The 19,534-nt window shown below is 36.2% G+C and overlaps 1 pseudogene; it reads left to right on the forward strand.

The window, feature by feature from the left end:
- Positions 1-13,729: 13,729 nt before the first annotated feature.
- LOC102241104 lies at positions 13,730-14,442 on the forward strand (annotated as a pseudogene).
- The last annotated feature ends 5,092 nt before the right edge of the window (positions 14,443-19,534 follow it).

Below are 19,534 nucleotides of genomic sequence, written 5' to 3' on the forward strand. Positions count from 1 at the left end.
CTAGCCATATTTAATATATATGAATATACATATATATGAATTTAAAAACTGATAAATTCTTTAGGAGGTGATATGAATGATTCTGAGAAGGTAGATGCTATTAGACTATGCAATCATTTATGAAGATCCTAATATATGTTCAGCACTATTTGCCTTGTGTAGTAAATATTCTAATTAAAAAACGCATATTCCATAGTGCATAGAGTAAAAATGATTAGGACTTGATTTTGGAGGACGATAAAGTGAAGATGCTGAAAATAAAGACCCATGAGGCTGAAGAGACCGAGGTTAGATTATGCAGGATTTTAAAAGCCAGGAATTCAATGAGTATCTGCATTTTAAATAATCTAGATTAGTTTGCAGGGTGCTTTCTTTGGAAAAGTTGTCAATTGCTAAGTCAGAATCACAAATGAAATGGTCTCGACATGCTGACACACTTCGTTCCTTTTGGAAATCTGCATGAGCTATTTAGACCTCTCCATTCAGCCTAGGTTTGGAACATTTGTGGTCAAGATAATTTCATAGGGAGATTTACCTCACGGCTAACAAAGAGATAAAGATACTCAGAGTTCTTTTTGGTGTTTTCTCTTCCCACCTCTACTGTATGCTTTCTACCATGTACGATTCCTCAAACCTTCCATGCTCTCACAAGCCTCTGTACCATTGTATGTGTGCTTTCCTCAGACTTGAATGCCCCCTCCCTTGGTACAATTGATGAACCCTCACTCATTCTTCCTATTTCATGTTCTGTTCTTGCACACTTTATGCAAGCCCCAATTAATCAACTTCTACAATTTTTAAAATATGTTGCATGCCCTATCATTCAATTGTGAGCTTCCTGGCATAATTTATTATGCCATATTTATTTGTTTTGTTTTCATGACTTAGCGCTATGCTTCGCAGTTAGTAGTCAACGAATGTTTGATATTTAACAGTTTAAAATAGCTTTATTTTCCATTGTTAACTAGGATTACTATGACACAAAACCCAGGAGTTAATGAAAAAAGGGGGCCTTATATTGATGAAAGCACTGAGAGAAGAGACTTTGACTAAGAAGATGTTTAGGGAGGCAGAGCTACAGCCAAATTAGGATCAACTTGAGGTCAGTTCAAGACCCTGAAATTCAAAAAGAAGATAGCTTTGTAGATGTTGCAAATCTTCAAATCTCAAAACAATGTGGAAAAAAAAGAAAACATCTGTGCATTCAAAAGGAAGCTGAAGCTGGCATAAATCAGATAAGCTGGTGCAATTGGAAAGTTGGAAATTCACAGGGTAACTGCAAATGGAGTATGTTCTTCCCAAACTTCAGTGTTATTTCTTGTGCTTTTGCATTTGCAGCGAAAACCTTCCTTTGTTGGTGCTAATCTTGAATTTTTTAAACTTTGATGTTTGTGACCCAGTACACAATTTTTTCTGCCATTAAGAGGAATATAGCCAATCAACACACTGCAGAAATACTCTAAAAACAAAGAATTACTTTTACTGCTATATCTGGTGTATTAGTTTCCTATTTCTTGCCATTGCAAATTACCATGAACTCAATGGCTTAAAACAACACCAATTTAGTATCTTACGGTACTGTAGGTTAGAAGGCCAACACAGGCCTCACTGGTTAAAGTAAAAGTTTAATAGAGTTGCGTTCCTTCTGGAAGCTCTAAGGGAAAATCCATTTCCCTGCTTCACTCTATCTTCTAGAGGCCACCCCCATTCCTTGGTTCCTACTCCCTTTCCTCCATGTTCAAGGCCAACAACACAGCAACTCTGACACCGCTTCCATTGTCACATCTCTCTCTGTCTCTTCAGCCTCCTTCCTCCACTTTCAAGGACTCTTGTGTTATATTGGGTCCACTCTGAAAAATCCTGGATAATCTCCCTGTTTTAAGGTTTCATATTAGAAACCTTTATTCCTCTGCAATTTTGATTCCCTTTTGACATGTAATGGAACCTATTCATAGGTCTCGGGGTTTAGGATGTGGACTTCTTTGGAAGGCCTTTATTCTGCCTCACATACCTGTATAAGGAAGCATGTTTAGCCCCCCTCATAAACAACATATGGCTTAAAAGAGGTTAGGAGTTGAGGTAGCCAATGATGTTAGAAAAGTGTATTTCTAGCCAGGATCTGCAGACTTAAGTATAAGTTAAACAGTTGCCATATTCTTTTATTTTATATTTGCTGCAAAAGTCCCTATGAAACCCTTACCTTGACCACATCCTTTTAAAATATATACTCCCAAATAATACTGTTCAGAATTTTCATAGTATGCTTTTAAATAAACTCTACAAAATATTGTAGGAAAAAAAGTGTATTTCTAGCCAGGATCTGCAGTTGCCCTATTCCTTTATTTCATATTTGCTGCAAAAGTCCCTATGAAACCCTTACTTTGGCCACATCCTTTTAAAATATATACTCCCAAATAATATTGTTCAGAATTTTCATGGTATGCTTTTAAATAAACTCTACAAAATATTGTAGGAAGATTTTCACTGTTGACTTAACTGATCTAGAAATAGACCTGCAAGATGCTTCTAGTGCTAAGTAGGGCACAAGCAATCACGATTCTATTTGCCATCCTCTTGACAGAGGAGTGAAACTAAGATCATTATCAAATCAAAAATTATGTTTAACTATTACAGATTTTCATTAAAAAATTTACTCTGTTATATTCCATTGTGTTTGAAAAGCTCAAAGGAGAAAAAAGAGAGTCCTTGTGTGTGGAAAGAAACCACAGAAGATTAATGAGGCCTTCCTAATTAAATTAAAATAAAATCCCAAATTTGAGAAAGAATATTAAAAGCAAGTCACAATGCCAACATAAAGGGAGTACTTTGTAAAAGTCATGATATAGTTCATGGACAAGGACTAAAACTCCAAACAGCGGGCATGTTTGATCTTGTTTGGATGAAGTTAAACTAGATAGACATAAAGCAGAATGTTCCAAAGAAAAAGGAAAGATATTATAGCAATTAATTGCTGTGCGCTGATAAGCAGTCAGAAGTTAGAAATATGAATTTATAGGTAAATAAGTTTTATTAAAAGTTATTTTCTATTTAACTAAAAGAATAGTTATTTTGAGTTGAAATGTATTATTCATATTAATCTGTCCATTTAATAATAGCTATCCAGAAGAAAAACAATTATTTTAAAGAATAAGAATACCCGCAGTATTTAGTAAATATATAACTTTATAGCTATGCCATTATACCCCACGTTTCAAATTAACCAAACATTGGCTCTATCTTCACAAACTTTATAGTTGATTAAACATTCATGTGGATATTTTTAAAAATTCTTTATTGTTTAAAGTTTTATATATGCCCCCCATGTGGATATTAATAAAAAATAAAGCTTAGAGTACCAGAGATAATGTACTATGAAGAACACAATTCAGTATAAATAATATGTACCAGTACATTTGAGATTGCAGAGAGTCTTGCTTTTACTAACTTAATTTAAAGGGTGCTATTGCAGGAAGGTAGAACAAGGAACAGCCTTTCGAGCTGCATAACCAGGTGTCAGAAAACACTGAAACATCATTCAGATTACTGTGGTGACTGTAGCAACCCTCCAATCCCAGGAAGCTGCCCAGAAGACCTCCCCTGCTCCCCATTCCAGTGCCACAACACTTATAGTGCCTCAAGTACTCTTTATCTACTATCTACATCAGTCTTCTCAGTGCCTTCTGTCTGCTTTTGCCTTACTCTTTCTGTACCTTTCATTCATGCACCCCAAGAAGAAGAGAATCTGAATACTTGGTGGTTACATCCAATATAAATACCCTTTTCTTATCAATATAGATGAACGCTTTTGCAGAGTCCTTTCTCATCGTGGCTCATTTCAAGAGCCTCTGCTGTTTGTCTTTAGGTCCAATTCACTGTGACCAGGGAGTGGATTTGTGTGGCACAAATGTAGAAGAAAGCACCTGCAGCTTTCTTTTTTTCCTTATGGAAGGTTGTGAATGTAGCAGGAAATTAGAAATATTTATCTTGTTCATATGTAAGAAATATTCTATGGAATATTTGGGAATTATAATAGCCTAGAAATTTAGAATTTCTAGAATGATAACCTCTAAAACTTAATATTCACATACTAACTAGGTAGAAGCATGATACAATTGAGGTGGTGGTGACGGTGGTGGTGGTGATGGTGGTGGTGCTGCTGCTGCTGGTGGTGGTGGTGGTGATGGTGGTGGTGCTGCTGCTGCTGCTGGTGGTGGTGGTGGTGGTGGTGGTGGTGTGTGTGTGTGTGTGTAGGCATTATTCATTCATTCATCCATTATTGGGCATTTATTGAATGGTGGCAACTATTCTTTATGATGAGGACACAGTGATGCATTAGACACACTAATTTGGGATTTTCCAAGCTCAAAGACAGCTTGAAATCTAATGGAAGAGACACCCCTTTACCATGAAATAAAAATAATTATTTCAAATATAATAAGTGCTATTTTCACATGCTGCCATTATCAAACGTGTCCAAACTGTCTATTTCTGTATCTTCATACCCTGTCTTCTCTCCTGTTACTGTGTATCAATGACCCAAGCTCCTTCTAGTACTAAGCCTTCAAGTTGGGCACTGGATCTCCCTCCCAATTCAAGACCTTTTCTCTTCCAATTCATCACTTTCTTTCTCTCCATTTGATTAGTCACATTAGCATTAAAAGATGCTATTGTTTTTCACATTTTAAAAAACAAATGTTCTCTTGATCCCACACCCTTCCAGCTACAGACCATTTACAGTAAAATTTCTCCAAAAGATGGTCCATGTTTATTTTCTCTCATTCCTCTTTTCTCATTCTTTCTTGCTGCCCAGTTCAGCTATTTACCAGTTCACTGAAACTAAGCTTGTGAAAGTCTCCAATGACCTCCGACTTGTCAAATTATGGGGTCAAGTCCAGTTTTCATCTCATTTGCCTTATCAGCAACATTTCCTCTCATTGACCACTTTTCTTCTAAAACATTTGCTTCACTTTGCTTCTGGCACACAAATGTCTTTTAGGTCTTTTTCTATTATGCAAATAATCTAAGCCTTTTCAGCTTCTCCTCAAAACTTACATACCCATACTCATCACTGTGCACTTTTAGAAAAGGATATTCCATCAGAAATCCATACCCATAATAGACAGTTTATTGATCATATTTTGTTATTTTAATGTTTTTAGTAACCCACAATACTTATTAGGCTTTTATTATGCTGCCTGTAACAGAGAATCCACAATAGCTGGATATTAAATAAGATATAAGTTTATTTCCCTCCCTCATAAGAGCAGTCTTATCTCAGTCCCAGGCTGGTATGATGTGCCAAGGTAACAGGAACTGACATTCCCAATCCTGATTTCTCTGCTATCCTCAGTGTGTGTCTCCCAATCTCTTTCAAGGTGGCTCCCCAACTCCAGGCATCTGTATTCCAATCAGCACAATGGGTGAGTCAACAAAAGAAAGGAATGACCTTTTCCACCTCTCTTTAAGAAACTTTCCCCCCAAAATTGCACATAACACTTCTGCTTAGTTCCATTTGCCAGTATTTGTCATATGGTCACACAATAACTTTAAGCAAACCTGGAAAATTATTCTGGGCAACAATGAGCCCAGTTAAAACCTAAAAGTTCTATTTATCAAGAAAGAAGAGGAAATGGATATTTGGGGGAAATTAACTCACTCTGATCATGTCACTATCCACCCAAAGTAGTTTATTAATCTTTTCCTCTGAAAAAATAATAACATCCTCCATTAAATTTTGGTGAGTGTATTTTCTCTGGTATATCTAACTTATGGATATATGTGTATGTAAGTATATATAGGCATACCTATATGTATGTCTGTATTTATCTAGTTTCTATCTACCTATCAATTTATCTATAATCTATTTATGTATCAAATTAATTTATCTATTTACCTATACATCCATCTAATTATAAAATTAACCAACTATCAATTTTTTTAAAAGTTTTAAACATATTTTTATTTCAGAGAGGAAGGGAGAGGGAGAGAGAGAGAAACATCAATGATGAGAGAGAGTCATTGATAGGCTGCCTCCTGCACACCCCACACTGGGGATCGAGCCCACAACCCGGGCATGTGCCCTAACCAGGAATCTAATCGTGACCTCCTGGGTCATAGGTTGACACTCAGCCACTGAGCCACGCTGGTCGGGCATAACTATCAATTTTTAAAAACTACATCACTGTTCCAACTTTCTCTTGGCAGTCCAATTCTAAGATGTTTTGTTGTTGTTATCAACAGCTAAGAAGGTTGCTTAGAATGAAGATAGGGGCTATAGAAACATTGGAATTAGATGAGGGGTATTGCCATTACTAGCACATGGGATTAATCATCAAAGTTTTGAAATCATGTGGTGACAGCCATCGCCTCTCTGCTGTTGTATAATGTGCTTGGAACTAGTCAAATAAATACTTTTGATGAAGCTAAAGCAGTGCATGTGATTCTGATGAGGACATACAAGAATATCTCATCAGTACCAGAACAGTTCCGTGATGAGAGGCATAAATTTACAATATTTCCTATTTTGAGCTGTGTGAAGAAATTGATTGATCTCCATTATAATCCATAAATTTCATATCTCTTTTTATTTGCAAGAAAATGTAGGTAATTGGAGGTAGAGATCATGGCTTCAGAGTGTGACTATTTATTTATTTATTTATTTATTTATTTATTTATTTATTTATTTTAATTAGCAAGCAAGAGCTGAAAGCCTCTTTCCCCATCATTCCTCTGCTCATATTTCATTCATTTAAAAGAAAACTAAGTACATTGTTACACCCAGATGTCATAATCCCAGACCACAACACATCTGTCTGAGTGACAGAGAATGGAAATGACTAATTCTTGTCTGCAGCCAGGGTGTTATAGATATTATCAATGTAGGTGTTAAAGGTATTGAAGCTGATGGGAAGGATGTCTCAAGTAGTAAGTGAAAAAGTAGAGTATCCAAGAGTCTGTCAGCCTACACTCTGGGGAATAAAGTAGGAAGAAACCTTTTTCAAGATTAGAGTTTATTTACCCACATATGGCGAAAGGCAGAATTTCAACTCATGTACTAGTTTAGAAATGTTTAGATAGCCTGGCTGGCGTGGCTGGGTGGTTGAGCTTCTACCTATGAACCAGTTTGATTCCTAGTCAGGGCACATGCCCTGGTTGTGGGCTTGATCCCCAGTGTGGGGTATGCAGCAGGCAGCCAATCAATGATTTTCTCTCATCATTGATGTTTCTCTCTCTCTCTCTCTCTATCTCCCTTCCTTTCTGAAATCAATAATAATATATTTAAAAAAGAAATGTTTAGATAAACTGGACTGATAATGATTTTTAAAACACTGCTTCAGATATATAAAGAATCTAAACCCCACAGAAATGTTAAGAAAAAGAGACCTATTCCAAACTTATTTGTAAAACAAGTCTTATGGTGATCTAGATTCTTAAAGTTTCCTGTTATTTCATATGGATTACAATTATCAATATTCCTTGTTAATTAGTTCATACCATTTCTTTCTGTGGTCTTAAACCACCTAAGTGACTATTTGGATGTTCTTTATTATACAGGAGAGTTACCAATTCATAGTCTCCATGTTCTCCCTTCAGCTGATTACTAAAGGCACTACTGATATTAACATATAATTTGTTTTAAAAATTTTCATGTGAAATTTGGCTTTTACAGTGGATGTACAAAAATCATCCTCTCCTCATCTGCACTTATTCCTAATTTTGTATTCCAAAGTAGGAACCTCAATTTCTTTGAACTAAATAGAAAGAAACTTGCCACTATCCTTTCTAATTTATTCCTCCCTAAAGAAAAATCCTTTGGAGTTGGAGAACTGAGCATACAGAATTCTGCCCATCATGTTTCTTTTCTTTTGGGCCTGCCAGCATGAACAGAGGATACATTTGGCTCAAGTCCTGCTGCTATGTGGTGAGTATACTGAGATCAGGATCCAGGAATGTCTTCTAGAAATAGGTCTGAGGAAGTCTATCTTCCTCTCTATCTCTACTATCTGGTCTATATGGTTAAAAGACAGCTACCCTTGGTGCCCCCAAGGCATAGAATTGCTGTTGCTAAGAAGCCTCATGTGACTCCATATCTAAATCCCACTAGATACTCTTATTTTCAGTAGTTTGAGCTTTAGTGCTCAGCTGCAGAATCAAGAATATTAGGAGCTACTCATAATTTATTTCTTTTTCATGTACACAATCACAAACACCCCCCATTTTTCTTACCAATTTATACAGAGCAAGTCAGTAATGGTCAAAATTTTAATTTAATCCCAAAGTGATAGAATCTCATGATCTAATGGTAATAGAGATAGAATAAGAATGAACATACCTGTAAGATAAACCCAGTGACAGATGGAATATTTATTTCTTCTGATTGAGGGTAGTGTAAGCTACATGGGAGAGTTAAAAAGTTTTATTTATTTTTCTCATTGTTGGCATTGGGAACTTTATTGATAGAAGCATGTGCATAAAATTCAGGGGTGGGCAAACTTTTTGACTCGAGGGCCACAATGGGTTCTTAAACTGGACCGGAGGGCGGGAACAAAAGCATGGATGGAGTGTTTGTGTGAACTAATATAAATTCAAAGTAAACATCATTACATAAAAGGGTATGGTCTTTTTTTTTTTAGTTTTATTCATTTCAAACGGGCCAGATCAGGCCCGCGGGCCATAGTTTGCCCATGGCTGGCATAAATGCTGAGCAAACAAAGGGGTTGACTGTATTCTCAGGTAGGAGCACACCCATTTCATTGTCTCCAATGTTCCCCTGGTGTAACAAGGGATGGTAGGAGAAAGCACTTTTCCTTGACAGCTAGAATTCTGGATGTGCTTTGGTTTTCCCCACGAGATTTACTCAGAGAAGGTTTGGAACGTGGAAATGAGATGGGGACCATCTTACATGGCTGTGGCAGCTAACAATGGTCTGACAGTGACAGTGTGTGATGGGATATGAGGCCGTTATGATGTTGGCAGTCATGGCAGAAGCTCCAATCCTAGTTTCCCACCTCAGATCACAACTAGTATTGTGACCTGGAAACCAATTGTCTTTGAAAGCCCCAGGCTCGCATCTCTTCTACCTTTCCAGCAACTTTGTAAAGACTTTTATTGCCTCTATTGAATCTCTGCTAGAGATATCTAACATGCTTTCTATTTCCTGCCTGTAACATTTCTTGATATAGTATAACACTAGCTATAGGACATTGAGGAAACCCCAGTCTCCTCACTGTGAAGTGCTGATTATGATATATTATGAAGTCCTTTCAGAATTAGAGAGAAAGTATGCAAAGTGCTGAGCTCCAATAAATTCTCAATAAAGAATTGCTGTTTTCACCAACCCTCATTAGTAATACATTTTTCTTTGAGTATAAAGTACATGACCACTTCATAAATGCTGTTATATTGCTAGATCAAGAAGAATGCTACAGATGATTATCATTTTTGTATTATGGTCATTTCCACACATTATAATTAAACAAAGCTATGGTTCCCTGGAGTATATTAAGATATTTTCTTTAAAGTTTGTGTGATAATTTCTTGTCCCTCTACCTAGCATGTAATCTTTCCAATTATAAATCAGATTGGAGAGATAATAAGATTTCTGATTTTTATAGGGATGACCATTCAGTACTCCTTTGTTCATAAGAAGATTCTGACTGAGTGAAAAAGGAGATGAAAGCCTTTTATGCTATTTATAGATTTGGAATTTTCCCTCTGGTGATTTATGCAACATAGATTTGTCACATTAGAGGCAAATGTCATTGAATTTATGCTTTGATTGTGCGTGTGTATATATGTGTGGGTTGGATTCCATAAACAAAGAAATTTCCTAAATATATTCTCCTGCAATATGGTAAAATCTGAAATTGAAAAGTGCAGCTTCTTAATCTTTAAAATAAGATTTCTGAGGGAGTGAGGTCTGCATTCCTCTGCCCTAAAGTAGGAAATAAAGAAAAGTCTCTGCAGGCTCCTGGGTGACCTTTGACAGGTATCACAGCAAAATGGCCTGGGCAGCAGCAGGATGTATTGTTCAGAGGTGTGTGTGCTGCCAGGTGGAAATAATCACCAAAATAAACACCTCGGGTTTTAAAACCAGTGTTTGCCTTTTCATTGTGCTTACTCTGGCTCTGAGCGGTTGATTTGTTGGGTATCCCACCAAGTCAGGGTAAAAGGGTAGAGGAATGTTTGGGATGGGAGGAACTGTGACTAGTTCTAGGTCTCCCTTGGTTTACAAACAGATGTCATCTTTATAAACACACCATGAAAGGTTTCAGAAATTTACTTGTAAATATGTTGAAAGTCCTCATGTCAGGAGATTTTCTTTCTCTGCTCTTATTCTCTCTGAAAACTATGGATTCTTGAATTTCTGCAATCATCCGGTCCAACTGACAATTCTGACTTATTTGAGGATCAGTAAGAATCTGGGGCTCAGCTCTTTGGTTGGAACACATTACTGATGAGGCCTAGCAGGGTCCAGAAGTCATGATCTGCAGATGTAGCTATGACTTTACGCACCCCAGCAATTTACAGAACCTGCCAGAGAGTCAATAGTAAACAGAATTTTATATGCAGCAAAATTGTACTTTAAAAGTCTGAGAAAAATTAAGACATTGTTAGATAAACAAAAGATAAGGGAGTTTGTTACCTGTCCTGCAAAAAATGTCAAAAGGAGTCCTGCAGGTTGCCAAGAAAGAACATTAAACAGAAACTCAAAGCTGTATGAAGAAAGTATGGCCTCACCCTGGCTAGTTTGGCTCAGTGGATAGAGGGTTGGCCTGTAGACTGAAGGGTCCCGGGTTCAATTCCAGTCAGGGGCACATGCCCGGGTTGCAAGAGGCAGCTGATCAATGAATCTCTCTCATTACTGATGTTTCTCTCTTTCTCTCCCTCTCCCTTCCTCTCTGAAATCAATAAAAATATATTTTAAAAAAAGAAACCATGGTCTCAATAAAGGTAAATACATAGGGGATTATAACTACTAGCATTATTGTAACTTTAGCTTGTAATTCTACTTTTGATTTTCTTCAGTATCTAAGAGACAAATAAATTTTTTAAATCATTAGTTTAAAAGCTAGTAATACTGTAAATTTGCTTTGTAACTTCACTTTTTGTCTTTTACCAAAAATTTTCCTTTTGAAACCAAAGTATTAAAAATTTTTATAGTCTATGTTTTGGACACAAATATATAACATTGTAAATTTGTGACATCAATAACTGAATGTGGTTGAGGCTAGAGAGTTATAGGTATAAAGTTTTGCATGCTATAGAGGTTAAGCTGGTTTAAATTCAAATTAGAGTATTCTAGTTTAGCATGTTAAATGTAAGCCCCATGATAACCACAAATAAAATTGTTATAAAATATACACAAAAGGAAATAAGAAGGGAATTAAAACATTTCAGTATAAAAAATGAAATAAACACAAAAGAAGAGAGAAATTCAGGGATTGAGAAACAAAAATAGTACAAGACATTGAGAAAATAAATAGCAAAATGACAAAGGTCCCTTCTCATCAATAATTACTTTAAATTTAAATGAATTAAACTATTAATCAAAAGATAGAGATTGGCAGAATAAATTAATAAAGCATGATCCAACTATGCGCTGTCCACATGAGACTCACTTTCAACCCAAAGAAAAAAATATGTTGAAAGTGAAAGGATGGAAATAGATATTTCATGCAAATAGTAGTCAAAAGAGATCAGGGGAGGATATACTAACAAACTAGACATTAAATCAAAAAAAGTTTACAAGAGAACAAGACCCACATTATATACTATTCAATACATCAAGAAGATATAGCAATTATAAATATTTGCACACCTAATAACAGACCACCAAAATATAAGGAGCAAAAATGGACAGAATTGAAGGGAGACAGCTCTATAATGATAGTTGGAGGCTTCAATACATTACTGTCAATAACGGATAGACAAATAGATAGAAGATTAAAAGGAAATAAATAGACCTAACACAATAAAACAAGTAGATCTAACAGATATATACAGATCGCTCTACCCTAAAACAACAGAAGACATCATCTTCTCAAGTGCCCATGGGACAGTTTCCGGTATAGACTTTATGTTAAGACATAAATTAAGTCTCAATAGATTTAAAAAGATAGATCATACAAAATGAGTTCTCAAAACACAAAGGAATGAAATTAGAAATCAATAACAAAAGGAAAACAGGAAAATTTACAACTAATGGATAAAGAAGAAATTACAAAGGAAATTTAAAAATACTTAGAGATGAATGAAAATTAAAATACAACTACCAAGACTTAGGGGACACAATAAAAGTAATGCTAAAAAATTTTATAGCTATAAGTATTTACATTAAAAAGATATTAATCAACAACCTAAATTTATAACTCAGGAATCTAAAAAGAGAAGAACAAACTACACCTAAAGATAGCAAAATAAAGGAAATAATAAAGATTAGAGAAGAGATAAATCATATAGAAAATTTTTAAAAATTGTGAAAATCAACAAAACCAATAATTAGTTCTGTATAAAGATTGACAACATTGACAAATCTTTAGCTAGATAGACTAAGAAAAAGATAAAAACCCCAATTACAAAAGTCAGAAATGAATGTGGGACATTGCTACTGATTCTACAGAAATAAAAAGGGTTACAAAAGAGTACGATTGTACATCAACACATTGGGTAACCTAGATGAAATGTACAAATTCCTAGAAACACAATACATATCAAGACTGAATCATGAAGAAACAGAAACTCTGATTAGAACTATAACTAATAAGGAGATTAAGTGGTGAAAGCAGGGATTATTGCCTTGCTTCTGACTTAGAGAAAAAGTATTTTACCATTGAGTCTGGTGCTCTTGACGGGTTTTTCATAAGTAGATTTTATTATTTTAAGGTTAATTCTATCTATCCCTAATTTGTTAAGTTTTTTATTATTAAAGGACATTGAATTTTATCAAATGCTCTTCTGCATCAATTGAGATGATCATGAGATTTTTAGCCTTCACTAGGAGATACATAGAATGCATCTAATTTCACTTACCCATTTTTTGAACTTCTTCAATCTAAAAACTAATAATATCATTTAATATTAGCAAATTATTAGCCATTAACTTCTTTTGGACTATTATTTTTCCAACCTTCTCTGGAATTTCAATTACTGTTAGATTCCCACTCACTATCTTTCATGTCTATAAGTATTTTTATCTCTTTATCTCACCCTACTTTATTCTGTATAAACAATTAAATCTATTTTCTAATTTATTATCCCTATTCAGTTGAGTTTAATGTTCCATATAATATGTTCTTGTGTTCTTAATTTTGATAATTATGTTTGTCATTCTGAAATATTTCATTTGGCTCTGTTCTGCATTTAGTTTTTGTTTGTTTTTTTATTGTCATACTGCTTCCATTGTGGGTTTTGTACCTTCTTGTATTTTTAAAAATAATTTTAAATACTAATACCAATTAGTCATATTTAGACCGTTTTTATCCCTAGTTTTTTAAATGTTAATTTTCACATTTGCTTCATTTGTTGACTCTTTTTGCATTGTAATTACATTTTATGTATAGTTTGACCTTTTTAAAAATTGTAATGTCATCTCCAGGAAAGGTGTATTTTTCTTTTCTTTTTTTTTAACATACAACAAATTTATTTAGCATAGTCAGCCCCAACGTCCAGCACAAAAAGTTTACAGAGGATAGAAAGTAAATTAATAAAAGCCAGTCTTTATCAAGAGGAAACAGAACAGGGCTGCCAAATACTTCCTACATGCCAGGCATGCCCAGTGGAATCTTTCCATACCCATCCTGAGACCTCTCCGATCCTAATGATTACCTCGGCTGTTCTTACCCACCTGGTGGTCCGTATCTGCCACAAAAAGTTCCCAGTACCCTTCCCAGCCTCCTGTGAGCACTGCTGGTCCCAGTGGGGATGGCTAATCAGTGAGGACACCTTCCAGGCTTTTCTCATCTCAGTGGTCAGTGAAAAGCTGGGATGGCAGAAGGAGGAAATGGACAGCGCCCAGGCAGAGCTCAATGCCTTGAAACGGACAGAGGAGGACCTGAAACAGGGTCATCAGAAACTCGAAGAGATGGTTATCTGTTTAGATCAAGAAGCAGCTGAGGTTGATAAAAACATAGACCTTTTGAGAAAGAAGGATGAACTCAGCTCTGCTCTGGAGAAAATGGACAATCAGTCTGAAAACAACGATATTGATGAAGCTATCATTCCCACAGCGCCACTATATAAGCAGATCCTAAATCTGTACATAGAGGAAAATGCTATTGAAGACTCTACCTTTTACCTGGGAGGAGCCTTGAGGCAGAGAGTAATAGACCTGGATGTCTTCTTAAAGCATGTTTTCTGTTTGGTAAACAATTCCAGCTGAGAGCACTAATGCAAAAAGCAAGAAAGAATGCGGGTCTCAGTGACCTCTACTGCCTTCTCTGATAGCAGCTGGAGATTGAGCTCTTCTTAAAGCAGCCTTGCCTTCTCTCCCTTTCTCTGATCAGTAGGTGCCCAGAATAAGTTATTGCTGTTGATCATTTAAGCATGAAATATTTTTAATTAAAGGGTGGATTTTCTTTGTGGGAGTCTCATGTACTCTGGGCTGTAAATTCTGTTGGGACCAATGGTAATTTATGAATTTCAAGCAAATTACCTCATGAGTAGTAAACATTCAGAACCAAGAGCATCTGATTTGTAATTGGGATTTTTATTTTACCCGGGTTACATTTTTTTCATTACAGATCTGGTAATCGGCATGTTTCCTGATGCTTCCCTCGATCTGTGGTTTTTCTAAGCCACTTTCCACAGCCATCCAATTCCTTTTTTCTTTGCAGAGGGTTCCATTCCAGCTCAACACCTTATGTGAAGCCAAAACCACAGCTCCGTTGTAACATAAGCAACACTACTCCAGTCTGTCAACTTTACCCCAGGTCCCATACCTCTGAGCTTCTTTAATAACGGCCTAAAGTTCTGTGGTAATGTTTCTCCTTGAGAAAATCCCATTTCTTTCTTCATGGTGAGTTTGGCTGTGTGTTTTCCTAATGTATTTTTCTCTTGGAATTTATGATTTTTCCTGTAGAAGTATGTCATTTGTAGGAGTTTTCTGGCAGTACAGAGCAGGAGAATAGTGTCAATGGAAATTTGCTAGATATAACCTCCTTTACCCAACTAGTAATAAATATAGATATATTTGCAAGTCATTGATATTCTAGTGTATCATTTTCACTGGTTTAAAACTATTTATTATACTTATGTGTCCTAACTTATCCAGCTAAATTCTTATTTTGGTTGTTTTCAGTGTTTCTCTCCCATGATTTTTTTTCTCATAAAAATTGCATTATGTAATTTTTCATACATTCCATAAAAAGAAAATCAAAGGATATACATAAAATAATAACAAAGTAAAAAAAGAAATTTCTAGAAAATAAATAACAGCAGTAAGTAAAGGGTTAATAAATGTAAGGGGGTACCAAAGTGTTCTTTTCTCGGTGACAATGTTTTAGCTACATCGAAAGGGTTTCTTTGCTTTTTTAGAAAGGTTTGTTGGTTTGTTTGTGACAGCTATGAATGGCCCAGAAAAATGAAAGAATCTTGTAATAAACCAGGACCGAATTTTTTTGCTGGCACTGTATCTTGAAATGTGACTGCTATGCTCTCAGAAAAACATTAATGTGATTGAACCATACATCACTTTCTCTATTTCTTGCTGCCTTCTTTCTGCTTTGAGATGCCCAGTGGATGGAAACTTACTGCATCCTGAGAAACATCACTTTCTCAGTCTTGGAAACATGTAGCAGTAATGATTAGGGCACCTTGGCTGAAACTATGGTAAACTTGGAACTAATTCCCCCAACTGTTCATCACACCATAAAAACTAGAGTTGCTTATCAAAGCTGGGGCAGTCTAGCACTCTTTACATCTTCCAGAACTCTCTTTCATCTCAGAAGCAATCTATTCCCATTAAACTGAGTAGACATAGAACTATAGCTAAAAACTTCCAGAAGAAGCAAAATAAAATATTTTCTAAAAAATAAAACAAGCAACAGACTAACTGCAAGGAAAAACAACACATAAACCAAGAATAATATACAATATTCAAGACAAAATTACTAAAATAAATGAGAGGAACTATTAGTTTTCTAATGCTAATTTTCCTGGGAGGAAAAATTAATGATATTCATTGGAAACCAACTCCATCCTCTTTACAATTAAGGTTTCTTTATAAACCAATAGTAAATCCAAGTACTTAATAGCATTTTTCCCCTGCTCACTGTGGTGTCTATGAAGAGCAGATCTAAGATACTTTAAGTTGAAGGTAATGTACCTTTTCTCTATTTGAAGGTCCTAGTTTTATTCCCACAGATAATGGAAAGCTAAACTGCCTTCAGCTATCAGTTGGTTAATTGATTTGATTGTCTTTTAGTCCCACAAAATATTCGTGCTTACTTTCAAGTTTAATTAGGTCCCTATAGTGTTAGGTGAAACAGAGCACTCCTTAACCCATGGTACTCATATAACTGAACCAAGCAGGACTGAGTCTTATAATTTTTATTTGGTCAATAGAGTTCAGATGGGCTAAGTGACTTGCCAGACTGTCACACTGTCCTCCCAGTTATTCAGGAAAGCCCTCATATGGGAGATAAATCCTGACCAATTTTGAAACACTAGAAACATGCACTTTAAAAGGAAAAGCATATCAGCATAACCAATGGACACAGACACTGGGGCGGTGGGAGCTTGCCTGGGTGGGAATGGCTTGTGGGGGGGGGGGAGCAATTGGGGAAAAATGAGACATATCTAAAACTTTAGACAATAAAAAAGTGAAAAAAAGAGGAAAAGCAGACTACTCTAAAAAGAAGAAATAAAATTTTATATTTTTATTATTATAATTATCAAAGGAAACTTTAAGAAAATGAACTTTAGGATCAGATTCTACTAGATCAGTATATCTTAAATCATAAGATTTGAAGACGTATGAGATCAGAGAGGTCTAATTTTACTCCTGAATGCACTTGGGGAAATTCTAAAAGTGCATCTACTATAGAGTTACCCAGAACACATTTCCTGAAAGCCTGATATTATTTGTCTGGGATCAGGTATGGACCCTGGAATACAAAATAAAAATAAAAAACTTGTCATTGATTCTACTGCACAGCCATCATGGAGAATCAATGACTCTGTCATTGCAGAAGACTGTGTTGGGGAGGCATAACTAAATCCACCCGGAAAGGATGGATAGAGTTTGGGTTGGTGGATAGAATAGCAGAGCAGAAATTACACATTTCAGGCCAGCATGAGGAAGGTGTCAATGTTTTTCATATCTATACTAATAAAAGCCTAGGTGGCCCTTGGACATGATGTCGCCACAAGATGGTCACCACAAGATGGCCTCCACAAGATGGCTGCATGCACAGTGGAGGCGGGGCCCAGCGTCCGCTCTGTGCTGTGAGGCCTGGGGGTCCCACGGCTCCACGTGGGGTGGAGGAGGCCAGTCCCGGCGTCTCTGCCCCTCGTGTGGAGGAGGCGGGTCCTGTCGGAGGAGGTAGATCGTGGCAGGAAAGGGCAGTTGTGGGCGATCAGGCAGGCAGGGGAGAGGTTATGGGGCGATCAGGCAGGCAGGCAGGTGAGCAGTTAGGAGCCAGCAGTCCCGGATCGTGAGAGGGTGCAGGCCGGGCTGAGGGACACCACAATCACCACCACCACCCCACCACCCTCACCCCTCGTACACCAATTTTGTGCACCAGGCCTCTAGTTTCCTTATAAAAAGCCATGCCAGTCATTTAGGAATTTAGGAAAATTATGCGTACATATCCCATCACCAATTCCACTTCCATCTTTGATCTTGTTTAGATTTCTTGCTTTCCTCTGATTATTTATATTCATATTTTGTTCTTTTAGGGTCTTTCATGGAGCAGTTATCAGGGCCTCTATTTGATTTCTCCTTGCATCTGTCTCACCTTCTCATACTTCAATTATGTGTATACAGTCAATCCCAGCCAAATGTTATTTAATTCTGTACCCAACTTAAGTTCCCATGCTACTACAACCACCACCCACCATCCCCCTGCATCCAGGGAAATGGAATGCCCTAGCCCATGGTCGGCAAACTGCGGCTCGCGAGCCACATGCGGCTCTTTGGCCCCTTGAGTGTGGCTCTTCCTAAGCCTTAGGAGTACCCTAATTAAGTTAATAACAATGTACCTACCTATATAGTTTAAGTTTAAAAAATTTGGCTCTCAAAAGAAATTTCAATCATTGTACTGTTGATATTTGGCTCTGTTAACTAATGAGTTTGCCGACCACTGCAAAGCTTAATGGGTCTCCAACTCCTTTAGCCTAATTTATTTCATGTACATATTTTTTAAAATTATTTATTACTTCCAGCTTGTGGTGCCCATTTTCTTTAGACATTATTTCACTTTTATCTGGATTACCTATCTCCATACTGTTCAAAGATTAGCTCCAAATTCTCGGTTAAGTTGTTCAGTGCAGATAGAGCTGATTGGGAAAATGCCAAAGTTGGTAGAGAAGCACTATAGATACAACCTCTAGTCTCTGGTTGGCACTTTGAAGCCTTTCTTTATTAGATAGAATCTGATTTAAGCTCAAAATGACCCTATGACAATATCTACTATTTTCCAAAAGTACTTAGAATTTAGTTAACTGCTTATTTCAAGTAGTTTTTTTTTTTTCTCAAAATTGCCTTTCTTGTAGATTCAGGTGATTTTATACTGACTCTTTTCCAAATGTGCTGTACATTAACTCTGAAATCTCTCCTCCAGAGCTTGGCCATATAATTATGTTGATTGCATTCGCACTTCTTTATTTCCAAAGTGCAGCAGGTAATTGTAGAGGTGCAGCTAGTCTATGCTAGGTTCAAGTTCATTTACTGTGCTAATAAAAGGTTTAACCCTTTGGTATTGGCAGCTAAGTAACTCTCTCTGCAGATATGCCTAAATTTTGTAGCATAAAAAAAACTCTTAGCACTGAGAGCTAAGTTAATATTCAAAACAGAATTACCAATGACATTTTTTTAAAGATTAAGATGCTCAGATTTGCTGCTTCCCTTTCACTTGCCACCAGACACACAGTCACTAAAGCAAACTTAATTAGAAAATAGAACATTTTATAGGACTACCAAACACAAGGAAAATCACATTTCAAATGCAAAATATTCTAGAGTCTATTAGGTATAGAAAATATGACATAGAATTTAAACAACAAGCATTTGCAAATTAATCATAGTTATAAGTGCTGAATACCAAAAAATTATTTAAAAACAAAGCTATGAACTATTTGAACTTTCACATGCATGTGCTGTGCCCATGGAAGCAGATCCTGTATAGATAGGTGTTCACACTGGATGATCTGAGTTTGTATCAACATATAGTTTATCCTGTATTTTATTGCAGAAATCATCCAAAAGTATATGAACTAGAAATTTTGACAATAAGCCCTAGGATCACAAATTATAAGTACCACAAAATTGGCAAATATGTTTCATAAAACTTTTGGATTTGCTTGTAGATCCAAC

This window comes from Myotis brandtii, unplaced genomic scaffold (genome assembly GCF_000412655.1).
Source record: "Myotis brandtii unplaced genomic scaffold, ASM41265v1 scaffold686, whole genome shotgun sequence".
In the NCBI taxonomy this organism is placed as follows: Eukaryota; Metazoa; Chordata; class Mammalia; order Chiroptera; family Vespertilionidae; genus Myotis; species Myotis brandtii.